At 44.2% G+C, this 16,207-nt stretch overlaps 1 protein-coding gene across 3 annotated transcripts in view; it reads left to right on the plus strand.

Moving 5' to 3' along the window:
• Positions 1 to 16,207, plus strand: part of LOC147124291 (guanine nucleotide-binding protein G(I)/G(S)/G(O) subunit gamma-7) — a 526,081-nt gene that overhangs the window by 348,167 nt on the left and 161,707 nt on the right. For 2 of the 3 annotated variants that reach the window (XM_085984653.1, XM_085984648.1), the window contains exon 4: positions 6,371 to 6,405. The exons of the other annotated variant lie outside the window; for it this stretch is intronic. The gene's annotated coding sequence lies outside the window, so the exon portion shown is untranslated. The remainder of the gene's footprint in view (positions 1 to 6,370; positions 6,406 to 16,207) is intronic. 3 annotated transcript variants of the gene reach the window in all.

Below are 16,207 nucleotides of genomic sequence, written 5' to 3' on the forward strand. Positions count from 1 at the left end.
TCACCCTCTAATTGAATATGGAATTCAACCATGTTATGGTCACTCATTCCAAGGGGATCCTTTACTAGGACATTTTTAATTAATCCTGTCTCGTTACACAGGACCAGATCTAAGGTTGCTTGCCCCCTGGTCGGTTCAGTTACATACTGCTCAAGAAACCCATCCCTAATACACTCAATGAACTCATCCTCAAGGCAGCCCTGCCCAATTTGATTTGTCCAATTAATATGATAGTTAAAATCCCCCATAATTATAGATGTTCCCTTATTACAAGCCTCAACTATTTCCTGATTGATACTCCGTCCAACAGAGTTGCCACTGTTCGGAGGCCTATAGACTACGCCCACTAGTGTTTTTTTCCCCTTATTATTCCTTACCTCCACCCAAACTGCTCATTATCCTGATCTTTTGACCCAGTATCATTTCTCTGTATTACAGTGATTCCTTCTTTTATTAACATAGCCACCCCACCTCCCCTTCCTTCCTGCCTGTCCTTCCTGATCGTTAAATAACCTGGTATGTTTAATTCCCAGGCATTGTCACCCTGCAGCCATGTTTCTGTAATGGCCACAAGATCATACCCATATGTAGTTATTTGTGCCATTAACTCGTCTATTTTGTTACGAATGCTACGTGCATTCAGATAGAGAACTTTCAAATATGTTTTGTGACACTTAGTTCCTGCTTTTGCCCTTTTTATTACTTTACCTTTTACTCCATACCTTCTGCCCCTTCCTGACACGCTCTGGTTTTTAATTTCCCCCCTACTCTCCAGTGACATGCTCTCCCCAGATTGCTAAAGTTCGCATTCCAGCAGACATAGCATCCTTTTAAAATAAAATTATTTATTCATTCACAGGATGTGGGCATTGCTGGCAAAGCCAGCATTGCCCATCCCTAATTGCCCTTAAGAATGTGGTGGTGAGCCGCCGCCTTGAACCACTACAGTCCGTGTGGTGATGGTACTCCCACAGTGCTGTTAGGTAGGGAATTCCAGGATTTTGACCCAGCGACGATGAAGGATCGGCGATATACTTCTAAGTCAGGATGGTGTGTGACTTGGAGGGGAACTTGCAGGTGGTGGTGTTCCCATGCCCCTGCTGCCCTTGTCCTTCTAGGTGGTAGAGGTCACGGGCTTGGGAGGTACTGTCAAAGAAGCCTTGGCGAATTGCTGCAATGCACCTTGTAGATGGTACACACTGCAGCCACATTGGAAGGAGTGAATGTTAATGGTGGATTAACAAACGAGACTCCAGGATGGCCGCAAACGAGACTCCAGGATGGTGTGTTGCCTCCCTGGTGCAAGGGTCAAGGATGTCTCCGAGTGGCTGCAGAACATCTTGGAAGGGGAGGGTGAACAGCCAGTTGTCGTGGTGCATATAGGCACCAACGATATAGGTAAAAAGCAGGATGAGGTCCTAAAAGCGGAATAAAGGGAGTTAGGAGGTAAATTTAAAAACGGGACCTCAAAGGTAGTAATCTCAGGATTGCTACCAGTGCCACGTGCTCGTCAGAGTAGAAATAGAAGGATACTTCAGATGAATACGTGGCTAGAAGAATGGTGCCAGGGGGAGGGATTCAAGTTCCTGGGACATTGGAACCGGTTCTGGGGGAGGTGGGACCAGTTCAAACCGGACGGTCTGCACCTGGGCAGGGCTGGAACCGATGTCCTAGGGGGAGTGTTTGCTAGTGCTGTGGGGGAGGGTTTAAACTAAAATGGAAGGGGGTTGGGAACCTGAGCAGGGAGACAGAGGAAAGGGAAACAAGGATAAAAGCAAAAGATAGGAAGGAGAAAAACAAAAGTGGCAGTCAGAGAAATCAACGGTTTAAATCAAACGTGGCCACAGTAAATAATAATTCTAATCGGTCTAAGAGCGTTAAAAAAACAAGCCTGAAGGCTTTGTGTCTTAATGCGAGGAGCATTTGTAATAAGGTGGATGAATTGGCTGCGCAAATCGAGGTAAACAAATATGATTTGGTTGGGATTACAGAAACGTGGCTCAAGGATGGCCAAGACTGGGAACTCAACATCCAGGGGTATTCGATATTCAGGAAAGATAGGCAAAAAGGAAAGGGAGGAGGGGTAGCATTACTGGTTAAAGAAGGGATTAACACAATTGTAATGAAGGATATTAGCTCTGATGATGTGGAATCTGTATGGGTAGAATTGAGAAATACCAAGGGGAAAAAAACATTAGTGGGAGTGGTATATAGACCTCCAAACAGTAAGGCGGAGGTTGGGGATGGCATTAAAAGGGAAATTAAAGAAGCGTGCAATAAGGGCACAGCAGTCATCATGGGTGACTTTAATCTACATATAGATTGGGCTAACCAAATTACTAACAATACTGTGGAGGTAGAATTCCTGGAGTGTTTACGGGATGGTTTCCTGGACCAATATGTCGAGGAACCAACCAGAGATCAGGCCATCTTAGACTGGGTATTATGTAACGAGAAAGGATTAATTAGCAATCTTTTTGTACGAGGCCCCTTGGGTCGGAGCGATCATAATATGATCGAATTCTTCATTAAGATGGAGAATGAAGTAGTTGACTCAGAAACTAGGGTCCGCAATTTAAATAAAGGAAACTACGATGGTCTGAGGAGTGAGTTGGGTAGGATTGAGTGGGGAATGGCACTCAAAGGGTTGACGGTGGATAGGCAATGGCAAACATTCAAAGACCGAATGGATGAACTACAGAATTTGTTCATCCCAGTTTGGCATAAAAATAAAACAAAAAAGGTGACTCAACCGTGGGTAACAAGGGAAATTAGGGATAGCATAAGATCCAAGGAGAGGACATACAAATTGGCCAGAAAAAGCAATAATCCTGAGGATTGGGAGCAGTTTAGGATTCAACAAAGGAGGACAAAGGGATTAATTAAGAAAGGGAAAATAGAATATGAGAGTAAGCTATCAGGGAACATAAAAACTGACTGTAAAAGCTTTTATAGATATGTGAAGAGAAAAAGATTGGTGAAGTCAAGCGTAGGTCCCTTGCAGTCAGAATCGGGGGAATTTATAATGGGGAACAAAGAAATGGCAGACCAACTAAGTACATATTTTGGTTCTGTCTTCACAAAGGAGGACACAAATAATACCGGGGAACATAGGGTCTGATGAAAGGGTGGAACTGAAAGAAATCAGTATTTGTAGGGAAATGGTGTTAGGAAAATTGATGGGACTGAAGGCCGATAAATCCCCAGGGCCTGATAATCTACATCCCAGGGTACTTAAGGAAGTGGCCCTAGAAATAGTAGATGCATTGCTGGTCATCTTCCAGAACTCAATAGACTCTGGAACAGTACCCATGGATTGGAGGGTAGCTAATGTTACCCCACTATTCAAAAAAGGTGGCAGGGAAAAAGCGGGGAATTATAGACCGGTAAGCCTGACATCGGTCGTGGGGAAAATGCTAGAGTCCATTATAAAAGATGTAATAGCAGAGCACTTGGAAAGCAGTGACTGGATCGGACAAAGTCAACATGGATTTACAAAAGGTAAATCATGCTTGACTAATCTACTGGAATTTTTTGAGGATGTAACTGGTAAAATAGATAAGGGAGAACCAGTGGATGTGATGTATTTGGACTTTCAGAAGGCTTTCGATAAGGTCCCGCATAAGAGATTAGCGTGCAAAATTAAGGCACATGGGATTGGGGGCAAGGTATTGACTTGGATAGAGAACTGGTTGGCGGACAGAAAGCAAAGAGTTGGAATAAACGGGTCGTTTTCCGAGTGGCAGGCAGTGACTAGTGGGGTACCGCAAGGATCGGTCCTAGGACCCCAGCTGTTCACAATATATATTAATGATCTGGACGAGGGAATTGGATGTAATATCTCCAAATTTGCAGACGACACAAAGCTGGGTGGGAGGGTATGCTGTGAGTAGGATGTCATGAAACTCCAGTACGATTTGGACAGGTTAGGTGATTGGGCAAATGCACTCTAATGTGGATAAATGTGAGGTTATCCACTTTGGTGGCAAAAACAGGAAGGCAGATTATTATTTGAATGGCAATAGATTGGGAGAAGGGGAAGTGCAAAGAGACCTGGGTGTTCTTGTGCACCAGTCGCTGAAGGTAAGCATGCAGGTGCAGCAGGCGGTTAAGAAGGCAAATGGTATGTTGGCCTTCGGAGCAAGAGGGTTCGAGTACAGGAACAAGGATGTCTTGCTACAGTTGTACAGGGCCTTGGTGAGACCGCACCTTGAGTATTGTGTGCAGTTTTGGTCGCCTTATCTGAGGAAGGACATTCTTGCCATGGAAGGAGTGCAGCGAAGATTCACCAGGCTGATACCTGGGATGGCAGGAATGACGTATGAGGAGAGATTGTGTCAATTGGGCTTATACTAACTGGAGTTTAGAAGATTGAGAGGGGATCTCATCGAAACCTATAAAATTCTGTCAGGCCTGGACAGACTAGATGCTGGAAGGATGTTCCCGATGGTCGGGGAGTCCAGAACCAGGGGCCATAGTCTAAGGATAATGGGTAGGACATTTAGGACTGAAATGAGGAGGAATTTCTTCACCCAGAGAGTGGTGAACCTGTGGAATTCTCTGCCACAGAGGGTGGTGGAGGCCAGTTCATTAAATATATTCAAGAAAGAGTTGGATATATTTCTTAAGGCTAAAGGGATCAAGGGATATGGGGAGAAGGCAGGGACAGGGTACTGAATTTGGATGATCAGCCATGATCTCATTGAATGGCGGAGCAAGTTCGTAGGGCCGAATGGCCTACTCCTGCTCCTATCTTCTATGTTTCTATGGTGGATGGGGTGCCGATCAAGCAGACTGCAGCAGCATAAGCCTTCCCTGGCAGTCACTATGGTGGCATTATAGCAGAATTTCTGAAGGCGAAAGTTCCTGGTGCATCCGAACAATGAAACTGACCAGTTGGCAGAGTAGATATGTCCGTTATTCTTTTATCTTTTGAAGCTGGGTTCAGATCTAGCACAGATTAGTGCGATGAAAGTCTTCTCTCTGCAACTCATAAGGATTCTGTGTGGAAAAAGGTCTGCCCTTTCCATCTGGTTTTACTTGGAGTAAGAAAACAACATAAAACTCTTTATAATTCAATTAGCACTACTTTGGGAGTTTTACTCCAAAGTTGGAAGAGTGACAGATGTGCGAAACAGTGTCCTGTGGTAAATTGGATTTGCTTTTCTAAGGTGCTTCTGTGAACACAGTGCTGCATCAGACCTTAATGGTGTTTGATTCTGATATTGGTTGTGAGAGTGGAAATGTGTTCCAGGCTACCACATTGATAATTTGCACCCTGATTAACACAAATTCAGCTCCTAAAATTATAAATGATTACAGAAATAAATGAAAATAATTTCTGTCCAAACACCTTTTAAATCTCATATCCTTACCTAATGTGGCATTGCAGATTATGCCCATTTGGTGCTCTGGTCTTTCCTTGACGATCTGCGTGCATATTTCATTCTATGAGATGTTGACAATTTTGAAAAATAAATCCTGGTGAAAATAATGCATTTTATAATACAGTACATTTATTTCCTGACTGCCAAGTACTTTTGCAAATAAATGTACTGTAGCATTGAAGAATTGTTATTACACAATCTGCTAACAGATTTGATTATTTTGTTTTTCCTTTTTAATATTTTAAATTATTTTAACCTTCCTGCCTTTGTGCTGTCCTCCTTCAGCCATAAGGTGAGATCAGTCTTGCTGGGCCTTCTCTACAGCTAGCAACAGTGCTATTCTACACCAGCCAATAGGAGGTGTAAATCATAGACTCATAGAATGGTTACAGCACAGAAGAAGGCCATTCGGCCTGTCGAGCCCGTGCTGGCTCTCTGCAAGAGTGCTTTGAGAAATAAGATGGGTGTCCTACCAGTTTTCTTCCCCTGCTCCATGCGGAGGGGTTCATTTTGGTAGCCACAGATACCGTGCGTGACTTGAATGACAATTAGCGAAGCATAGCAATTGGGAATAGGTAGGTCTGTATACCTGTAGTAATTGGTATGAGGACTCTGGCCCATAATATGACCATCGAGGGTTGTTGTCTAGTTATTTTCATTTATTTCTGCAATAATGAACAATGAGAAAAATCGAGTAGTGACTCAGCAGTAGAATCCACTGCTAAGGTAGAGCAACTAGTTAGATGCTCCTACACCTTTTCAAATGCTGTTATTGAGGTGATCACTAAGCTATGTGAGAATGACCTGGGATGGCTTTCTCCAATTCCTTCCCGTTTGGGGAAAAAACAGGAGGAAAACCTTTCACTAGGATGAACGATTTGTACCTAGATTGAATGAATGCAGTTTTTGAATTATATATACACATGTATATATTTTTAAACAAAGATAAAGCATTAATGTATTTTCTCTAACATTTCATGCAGATTGCAGAGCATTTTCCTGAAAACAAAAGAGAGAGGTACGTACCTTGTTATTAACATAATATTGCACAAGTGAGACATAGATTTCCAAGCAGAGAATGGGCACAGCATGAATACAGTTGACTCAATTAAGAGCTCTCGCAATCATTCAGCATCATCTGTGTAGGATGTGAAAGCTGTATTATTTGGCATTTGTGCTGCTTGTCTTCCCTCCTCGAACGTATTTTACCACAGTTAAATCATACACCTTACGAAGCAGGTGATTGTTACTGGTGTCATTGAAGATTGGGGGTAATGAAGTGTGTGTGACTCAGAATAGGCTACAAAAAACACTGTTTAAAAAGATATATATAGTGAAATCCACAGCTCCTCGCATACTTTCACAGGGAATGCATTCATCAAGGCCCTGAAAATCTGCACGTTAACCTTTTGAAATACCCACATGGTGAATCAATCTCTGTAAAGAATCAGTCATGTCTTAATTGTCTGTATTTATAACTCTGTGACTAAAGGCTGAAACACTAAAGTGTCTGCATTTTGAATGATATATATTTTGCATGAAGGTTGGTACTATAGCCACAGGTATATTGTACTAGTCACTATCTCAGACATAATGGACTTCAGAACAGCAAAAAATGATGAGCTGGATATTCATTTAGTCTGCACTTATTATTTGAAATGCTTTTAAACCAGAACTGAAGTTCTTCAATCCTCTTACTTTCTCTTCCCTCTTTTACATCTTTTATTCCCTCCTCCACTAGAACTATGTATTTTTATTAACCCTTTCTATATTAATCCTTTATTAACCTTTTCTGAACAAGTTTAGGCAGTATAATCCAGAGAACCTCCAATTAAAATAATGAGCAAATGTCAAAAGTTCACTTTGGAAGAGAGTTCAGCTTTAGATAGAAATTGCAGTGTGCTAGTGCGCCAAAAGGCTGTGTCACTGGAAAGTTAGAATAACACTTTGCAGAGCTCCATGTGGCAGTTTCCTGGGGCTAGATTTTACCAACCTCGGCGGGTCTGTGGCGGGTGACATCGGTGGCAGGTCCCGGCCTCGCTGCTGGCTCCAGCCCGCTGTCCAAAATGATTTTCCCCTGATTGGGCTTGTTAAGCTCACCCAGCACGTTTCCCGGCCAATTGAAGGAAGCGGGTCTGATGACGTCATTTGATGATGCGTCATCAGCCGGTTTCCTTAAAGGGACCATGCGCAAATTTAGTTTAACAGTTGTGCTGTCCGTGTTCGACAGCATTGAGGTGCAGGAAACACTGACAAGCATTGCACGGCTTCACCCAGGCTCTCCCATGACTCCCTCCATATGCTTATGGAGGGAGTCACAGCACACAGGGAGGTTCTCTTCTCTTCCAATGGGTGGAAGAGACCTCCCCAGGAGATCAACACAGCCTGGTTGCACATTGCACAGGAGGGCACAGGCAGAGATGTCGTCAGGAGGACCAGGCTGCAGTGGCGCAAACCCTTCAATGATCTCAGTAGATCACAAAATGTTACTGCAAAGCCACACTCAACCACACCCTGCTGTGCCACTCATCACATCCCCATCACTCTGCCTTCCATACCCTACTCCTGCACATCCTTACTCACACCAACTTACCTTGCACCTCCACTCATCCCTCTCTATCTACATTATCACTTCCCCATCTCACTAGCCACCCCTCTCACTCACGCTCATCCTAGTCCAATTATACGAACTAACAACACACAAGGTTAGGCACTTGTGTGTTTTACCAATGTTCATATGAAGTTTCTTTTAATGTGCTGTCAAATATTGAAACCTTTATTTTGAAAGTTTGCGTTCTTGGACAGATCTGTGTGCACCTTTGGAAGTGGCTTAGTGAGTTGCAGTGAATTGTGAAACATAACAGTACCCCCTGCAATGGTGATGAGAGTGAAAGGAATGGCTTGGGCATTGTAGGGATGCTTTATGGTGTTGGTGTGGGGTTGTGCCAACCTGGTGCATCATATGGCAGCCAGGGTATACAGCGTCAAATAAAATAAATCTGGCCGTGGTGAGGCCATCCCTGGCGTAAGGGCAGCAATGTGGTCGGGTGCTGATGCCCTGTGTCCTGTGCAGCATCAGTTCATTGTGGAGAAAGTTAGGGGTAGATTTTCCCGAACCTGTCGGGAAGAAGGCGGGACTTCCCCGTTCGGGTTTTTGACCCGCCTACTTCGACGTCTGGCCAATCCGCGCGATTTTCCCTTGATTGACCTTGTTGAGCCCGCTGGGCGGGCTCAGCAGGCCAATTAAGGGCCACCCGACAACAGGTGATGTCACAGACTGCAATTTCATCTGTCAAGAGTTCTTGACAGATGAAATATCAGTGTCTCACAGCTGTTTGAAGCTCTGAAACACCGACAGTCTGAGTTCTAAGCTGACTCCTTCTGCGCAGACTCAGTTAGAACTCTCACCGGCACTCAAAGCTGCAGGCTGTCACTTTTGACAGATCGCAGCCATTCAGCTTTCAGTTCCGGCTGAGTGATGCAGCTCCCGACAGCTACAGGAAGAAAGGCTGTTAAGGTAAGTACAGGTAAGTAAAAGTTCTTTACACACTTTACACACACCAAACATACTTACCTTTACACTCATGCACCCATCACTCACCTGAACACTGACATTGCGACCCCTCCAACTCCTTCAACCCGATGGCCCACCTGCTCTAACCTGGCGTGGTTTGGAGCCGTCGGGAATCCCACACGAAACCCCTCAAAATAGGGATTAGGCTAAAAACTGCCTGTTAACTACCTGTTAACAGGCAGTTAATTGGTATTAATCCCTTCCCGCCTGGTTTCGGCGGGTCCCAGTGCGGGGTGGGTACCCGCCGCCCCTGAAACTTACGTGGGGCGGGGTTTTGGGCGGGATGGTGTCGGGACCCCCAAATTCGGGATTTTCCCCCCGCACACGCCTGAAACCCCGCCTGACGGCTCCACGAAAATCTAGCCCTTAGTGTTGTTATTGGTACTGCTGGTGTGCCTTGCGCTGCTGGTGTTGGGGCTGATCGTGGTGGTATTCTGAGGACCAAGGTGAGATAGTTTCAAGGACACCGATGCTGATGTAATAGGTGGCAAGTGAACTTGAGATGACAGAAGCGATCTGTCAGTAGTGAGAGAGGTTGTTCCAATGAGGTGACACTGGATAGAGAGTTAACTCCAAACACTTGCAACCTGCATAAAGCTCAATCTGTCTTCCAAATGCAGTAAGCAACAGCTTCTGAGCTTGGAAAGTGAACAGCTGTAAGATGGGAGCTTTTATAGCACATTTGCAGCTGACAAGAAATGAGATAATTCTATGGCCGTTCAACTCCCGACCTGCTTACCTGACATGATCCCTGAGCAGCATAGACCCCGTGGGCGACCTGGTAAACTCTGAAGGTGAGCTCAAAATTGTTCTTAATGTTCTGTTAACAAGGTCATACTGACCTGAATTGCCTCCCCCGCCGCTGCGTGTCAGATCTGCTCAGCGTTGACAGACCTGACATTTGGGAAAGTCCCGACCCTCTGTCCAAAAAAAACATTTTCCCACCCGACCCGCCACCGATCGCGCCCACTTACCACCCAAAAAATTCCCTCCCTGATTTCAATTGAGGTGATGCACTTTCCCGAAGGAAAGCAAAATTGCAAAGTGTCACTGGATTACACATATATCTTCTATCGATCAGCTCAAGAGAAGCTGCCTCTTGAAAGCAAGTTTCCTGCTAACCAATTATTTTGGTCTGGGAATGGTGTGTGGTACAAAGAAATTGGTTCCAAACCTTTTGCCTCCAGAGTGGATCTCATTTAAACAATCTCAGAAAAGTAGTTCCACAAACATTTATCAGTTACACCATTTTTCTAATGATGTGTGTCTTCCACTGTAGTACCTACCAGTCTCGCAGACCTCACTAAAATGTGATATGTTCAGTACTCTGTTACAGTAACAGATGGAAGTATTGGGGCCGATTTTCACGTGACTGTTTCCATCAGGCAGGAGGCAGGCGGTTTGAGCCTGCTGTCCACCCAATATAATCGGTCCAAGGCCCCACCAATTTGCAAGGTTGGCTCTTATTTTCATAATGCCGGTGAGCTGCGAATGCTGAAGCAGCACTCACACAGAGCTTGCCGGTCAACGTGGGTGGGAGCATTCATTCTCTTCCTGGCCCGACAAAAATCATTTTAAGTAAAATACTTACCATTGGCCTGTTTTATATGGAGTCCTTTTAAGGACCGCTGGTTCGGCTGCATAGTGCCTCGTACCAATAGGCAGAGGACGCACTACTCACGCTCTTATCATTGGTACACGGAAATCATATCACGAAGCCACTGCTGGCGTAGGACTCTGCTTTAGATATTGGAATAAGGCGGGAATGCTGGCCGCTCATATCCCCTTTCAAAAATGTCTAAACCTGCCACTGTAAAAATGCACTTTGTCTATGTAATTTTTCCCTACAATACAAGTAGGAGGATATTGGGTATACTAGCAGCTTAAATTACAAGAAGCTTATGCCCATTACACTACTTATTTTCACACCTTATTGACAAGTTTTCATGGATAAAATGGACCGAATTGCGGAATGTGATCCTCAAATTACTGGAAAGCAGAATTTAACTTATTCAAACACCGTTAAGGAGTGGCCATAGTAATAAGCTTAGAATGAGTTCTTGAGTTGTCAGTATTTTGAAGTTGCTCATCAACTATTGCTAGTTTTCTAGGTTGGCATTTATGCACATATTCTGTATAATGTATCAAAAGGAACATTATCGCTTCGCATTTCTGTATATTGCATTCCTTATATGCACACAGCAGATATATTGGCCGAGCTAGCTATTCTTGAATTGCATTAAGATCCTAGCTGGAGCAATTTAAAACCCCCTGATTGCTCAAGTAAAAGATATGTTATACAATATTTATTTATTTTTCTGATGGACTAACATGACAAACTGCCTGTTTGTGCACATATTCCAAAACAGTAGCTTATTTCATCAGCAGTTTAATGAGACTATTCCACTTAATTCCTTACATTCTTTTTTCTGGTTAAGTGTCTCTTGCATAAATAGAAAGAAATGATCTTGGCACAGCCGAGGTTGCATGCAGAAAAGGGTCCAGTAATGTGTTCTTGTTAGACCGGTGAAGTCATTTCAGGAATTAGCAAAAATTCAATCTAATAAACTCAGTCCAACACCCTGGGTAGCAAATTCAGAACGATGCACTCTTACTCAAACCTTAACTACCCAAACAAGGGAACATGATGTAAAGTGAAAAGGCCATGAATTGTAATCAGTGTTTACCAGAGACTGGACTTATACTTAAATTATTTAATTAAACCTTGTGCTCGCTGACCTACATTGGCTCCCTGTCAAGCATCGCCTCAATTTCAAAATGATCATCCTTGTTTTCAAATCCCTCCGTGGATTCGCCCCTCCCTATCTCTGTAATCTCCTTTAGCCCCACATCCCCCCCAAGATATCTGCGCTCCTCTAATTCTGCCCTCTTGAGCATTGCTGATTACAATCACACAAGCATTGGTGGCCATGCCTTCTGTTGCCTAGGCCCTAAGCTCTGGAATTCCCTGCCTAAACCTCTCTACCTCTCTTTCCTCCTTTAAGACGTTCCATAAAACCTACCTCTTTGACCCTAATTTATCCTTATGTGGCTTGTGTCAAATTTTTTTGTGCAGCACCTTGGGATGTTTCCCTATGTTAAAGGTGCTATATAAATACAAGTTGTTGTTGTTGTTGCAAACAGGAATCAAAACTAAGTATCAAAGTACTCTCAGTTTGGCCAGTCCCAAAACCGATGATCTGCAATTCTTTTTAAATCAATAACTCAGCAAATTGATAACAGCATAAGATACAGAAAGAGAAATACCAGCAATGTGACACCTCGATGCTCTGGATGTGCAGTATAGGATCAGCTAAATTCTAGTTCTGTGTTTCCATGGCTACAATTTTCCCCATGGCAGAGGTAAAATATTTCACCTTTATCATAACATCTGAATTTTCTTCTTGTCAGCAGCCATACTGAGGCTGAAAATGCATAGGTCCACGGTCCCGGTATAATTACTAGAATGCGTGCACTGGGAACCTTCAGAGTATGTGAGGTTAGGGGAACGTTCCACAATTTAAATATTGCTGGCGGCCACCTGTGCCACAATAGTACAACAAGGGCATCTGCCATACCAAGGGGGGTACAAATTGTAGCAAAAGCTCTCTGCTCTTCTGTGCCCCAGGAGTCCCAGACCCAGCAGTTTTTCATTCAAGACTCATCATTCACTTTGTAAAGAGGGACAATTCTTCACTGCATCCTTATTTTTTCTTCAGGGTCCAAGCCTGGAGCCCAGGTGGTCCTTACTTCTGCCAGTTGGCAGGCAGGTCTGCCTCTTCTCGCCTGATGTATCGGCTGCCTCGGAGATCTCAGGCCAGGGCCGAGCAAACTCCTAGCCTGCGAGACCCCTACCCACCACCCCCCCCAAGCCTTATGCGGGTGACATATTTGGGGCAAATGGAGGTTCCTTCCCAAAGAGGGTTATGCGGATATTAGGAGTGCAGGCCGGGACCCAGTGGATCCAAGTCCTCACCTAATTTGCAGATATTCTGCCACACCCTAGTCAGTGCATTTTCCCATCCCACTCCCCCATGCCATCCGTCACCATAGGATACCTAAAAATCAAAATTATACTTAAGAAATATATGTACATCAATGCACACAGGCCTGAGATTCACATGTGCAATATGTTGGGAGCAGTAGCCCACCTTGCGAGTATTATGGCACTTTGGGCAGTTTTCTACCAGGAAGTATATTGATTTGTCATTCAGATGGAACACTGCAAATTCTGATATGCACAATTTCAACTTGGCACCAGTGCTTTATCTAATATCATATGCAGGTGGCAGTAACTGACGTAAAATGGAGGTGAAGTTTAACTCAAAAGTGACCATGCTCGACAGCATGATTTATTTACCATAGCAGAACTGCTTACTTTAATGATCAGATCCTGAAAAAGAAGAGGGGGGTTTTGGCAGAAATGAACACTACTAACCCTGGAATGGTGAACACGTGCATGGCCAATGCCGTTCAAGAAAATGAACAAATTCCTAAAGCACCATGAATGTCACATAATTATAATTAATGACCTCAAATGGCTGGCAAAGAAAAACATTGAATACAGTGAAAAAAACATTCCAAACCATACCACAGAGGCACTGGAACAACAACAAAAAAAACAATTGTGATTTGACCACAAAATTGCGAAGCATTTCCACATACTCCAGATAAAAAGTACGTCCTCAGAGGCTCCGCAATCTGGTAAGTGGAAGAACCATTTAAAAAAAAACATTTTTTCTTTACAATACAGGTTTGAATATACAGTTACCTTAATCAGCTTGCTACACCATTGCGTAAACTTATTGGGGGGTGATTTTAACCTTGAACAGACACCAGGCAAGCGGTACAATTGAGCTACCCATCCGATGTCCTCGGCAAGAGGCCCGAGCCTTTCGGGAGGGCAGGAAATTCAGCAGCTCCTACGCAGAGCCAAGCCAGAAGTAATAACTTAAGGGGAGGGAGAGAGGCAATCCTGAGGGGACTGAGGCACAGAGGTGGTAAGAGGTGGTCAACAAGGTGGAAAGATTTTTGTGGGGCCAAGAGGAGCTTTGAAAACTTACCTTTACCGGTTTTCTGAGTGCCTGCACTAGTCCCTTTAATGACCGCTGGTTAAATGGGTCCACGCCTAGTACCAACCAGTGTAGCACGAGCAGTACATGCTCTGCCTATTGGTACTCAAAACTATGTTGGGATCTGTTGTATGAACGCATTAAAGCATAGAATCAGGCAGACAGGCTTATAACTGTGATCTTCACTTTATTGTGTAAAATGGCTGACTGCCATTTTTCCCGGGTAATTCCCATAATGCAATGCACATTACATTACCGTATTTACTGGTGTCAAACTCGCACATTACATTACCGTATTGACTGGTGTCAAACTCGCAATCAATACACGACATCCCCCTTTTCCTTGGAAACAAACTTGCAGTTTACAAACAGTTGCTTACAATAACACTGCATAACTTATTTGGTTTATAAACTTTTTACAAACTTGTGTCTTACCACACAACTAAATAATTCCCAGGTTTAAACATTTAACATCACCCATGCAGTTCTCGCACAGTTTATGTTGTGACATAATCAGACAGTCTTTGGGGTTTTCTTTTAACCCTTTGAGGTCTGGCTGTATTGGGTATGTCTGACATGTTGGTGTCAGTGGGTATTGCCTGTGTCACAGTGGTATGTGTGTCAGGGTCTACTATACTGTCCTCAGTCCCTTGTGTTTCCTCCTGCTCATGGAGTGTCTCCTTTGGTCCATTGGTTCTGTATTTCTTCACAAACGTAGTGTTTCTCAAGTAGCGTGCTCCGTCTGGAGATTCTACTACTACTTGACTCCCTGTTTTACTCAAAACTTTGTGGGGTGTGGCATTAAAAGGAGTGGTGAACTTGTCCACTTTGTCCTGCCGTACCAGCACCGTGTCGCCAACTTCCACCTCTGAGTATTGTGTTCTCCGCTGTTCATCTGCGTACAGTTTGGACTTGCCTTTTTGTTCGGCGTCCCGGTCACGTACTTCCATGTCTGCGCGCGACTCTGTGATGTCTGGTAGCTTTCCTCTCATTTTCTGTTTAAAGAGCAGCTCTGCCGGGCTCTTTCCTGTCGCGGCATGATCAATGCTCCTGTACACAGTCACATATTTTCTAAGTTCACGTTTCCAATCTAGTCCTTCTGACTGAGCAATTCTGATTCTCTTCATCAGCGATGCATTCTGGCACTCGACTTCTCCGTTAGCCTGAGCCCATTTTGCTGTCGTTTTCAGGTGTTTGATCCCGTTGTTTTCACAGTATTCTTTGAATAATTCAGATCTGAATTGGGGACCATTATCAGATTTGCAGGTGATTGGCAAACCATGACGGCTGAAGATTGACTCTAAACTATCAATAACCTTCTCTGTTGTTGTGGAGGTCATGATGTCGTATTCATAGTAGCGACTATAATAATCAACTACCACAAGAATGGAGTGGTTGGATGGCGAGGGTCCCAGTAAGTCTATAGTTACATCCTGCCAAGGGCCCTCCAGTAATGGTGTTGGTCTCAACGGTTCAGGTGGGTCGGGTCTGGCTACTATCTGACAGCCGTGGCACGCTTTACAGTGTTTTTCAGCTGCCTTGTCCATGCCAGGCCACCAAACCTTGGTTCTGAGATGTTGCTTTGTTCCAACTATTCCTAAGTGTGCTTTATGTGCTAACACCAGGGCTCGTGCGTGTAACACTGTGGGTAGCACGATGCATGTTCCCCGAAGAACTAGGTACCCCACTACGCACAGCTCGTTTGTAATTGCTGCATAAGCTTTACAGTTCTCAAAATGTCCGTTTGTGATTGCCTTCCGTACCTCAATCAGCTCTGGGTCGGTAGCAGAGGCTTCCTCCACCTCTCTAGTAGAGAGTGCTTTTGGTGTCGCACTCACAGCTACAAATCTCACGTATTCATCTGAGCCATGAGAATGTCTCTCCTGTTTTGCTGTCTCCCCCAGCAATCGTGACAGTGGGTCTGCAATGTTTTGCTTGCCTGGAATGTGTATCACCTTAAAATCGACGGCTGTAATCTAAGTACCCATCTCTCTATACGGGCACAGGGTTTAGAGTGTGGGCCATATATCACTTGTAATGGCTTATGGTCAGTTACCAAGTTAAATTTTCGGCCATACACATATGGATGCAGCCTCTCATAAGCCCTTACAAGAGCAAAGGCCTCTCTCTCTGTTTGAGAGTATTTCCTCTCACAGTCTGTTAAACTACGACTT

Source organism: Somniosus microcephalus, chromosome 1 (genome assembly GCF_052327205.1).
Source record: "Somniosus microcephalus isolate GS21.2 chromosome 1, FLI_Smic_1.0, whole genome shotgun sequence".
In the NCBI taxonomy this organism is placed as follows: domain Eukaryota; kingdom Metazoa; phylum Chordata; class Chondrichthyes; order Squaliformes; family Somniosidae; genus Somniosus; species Somniosus microcephalus.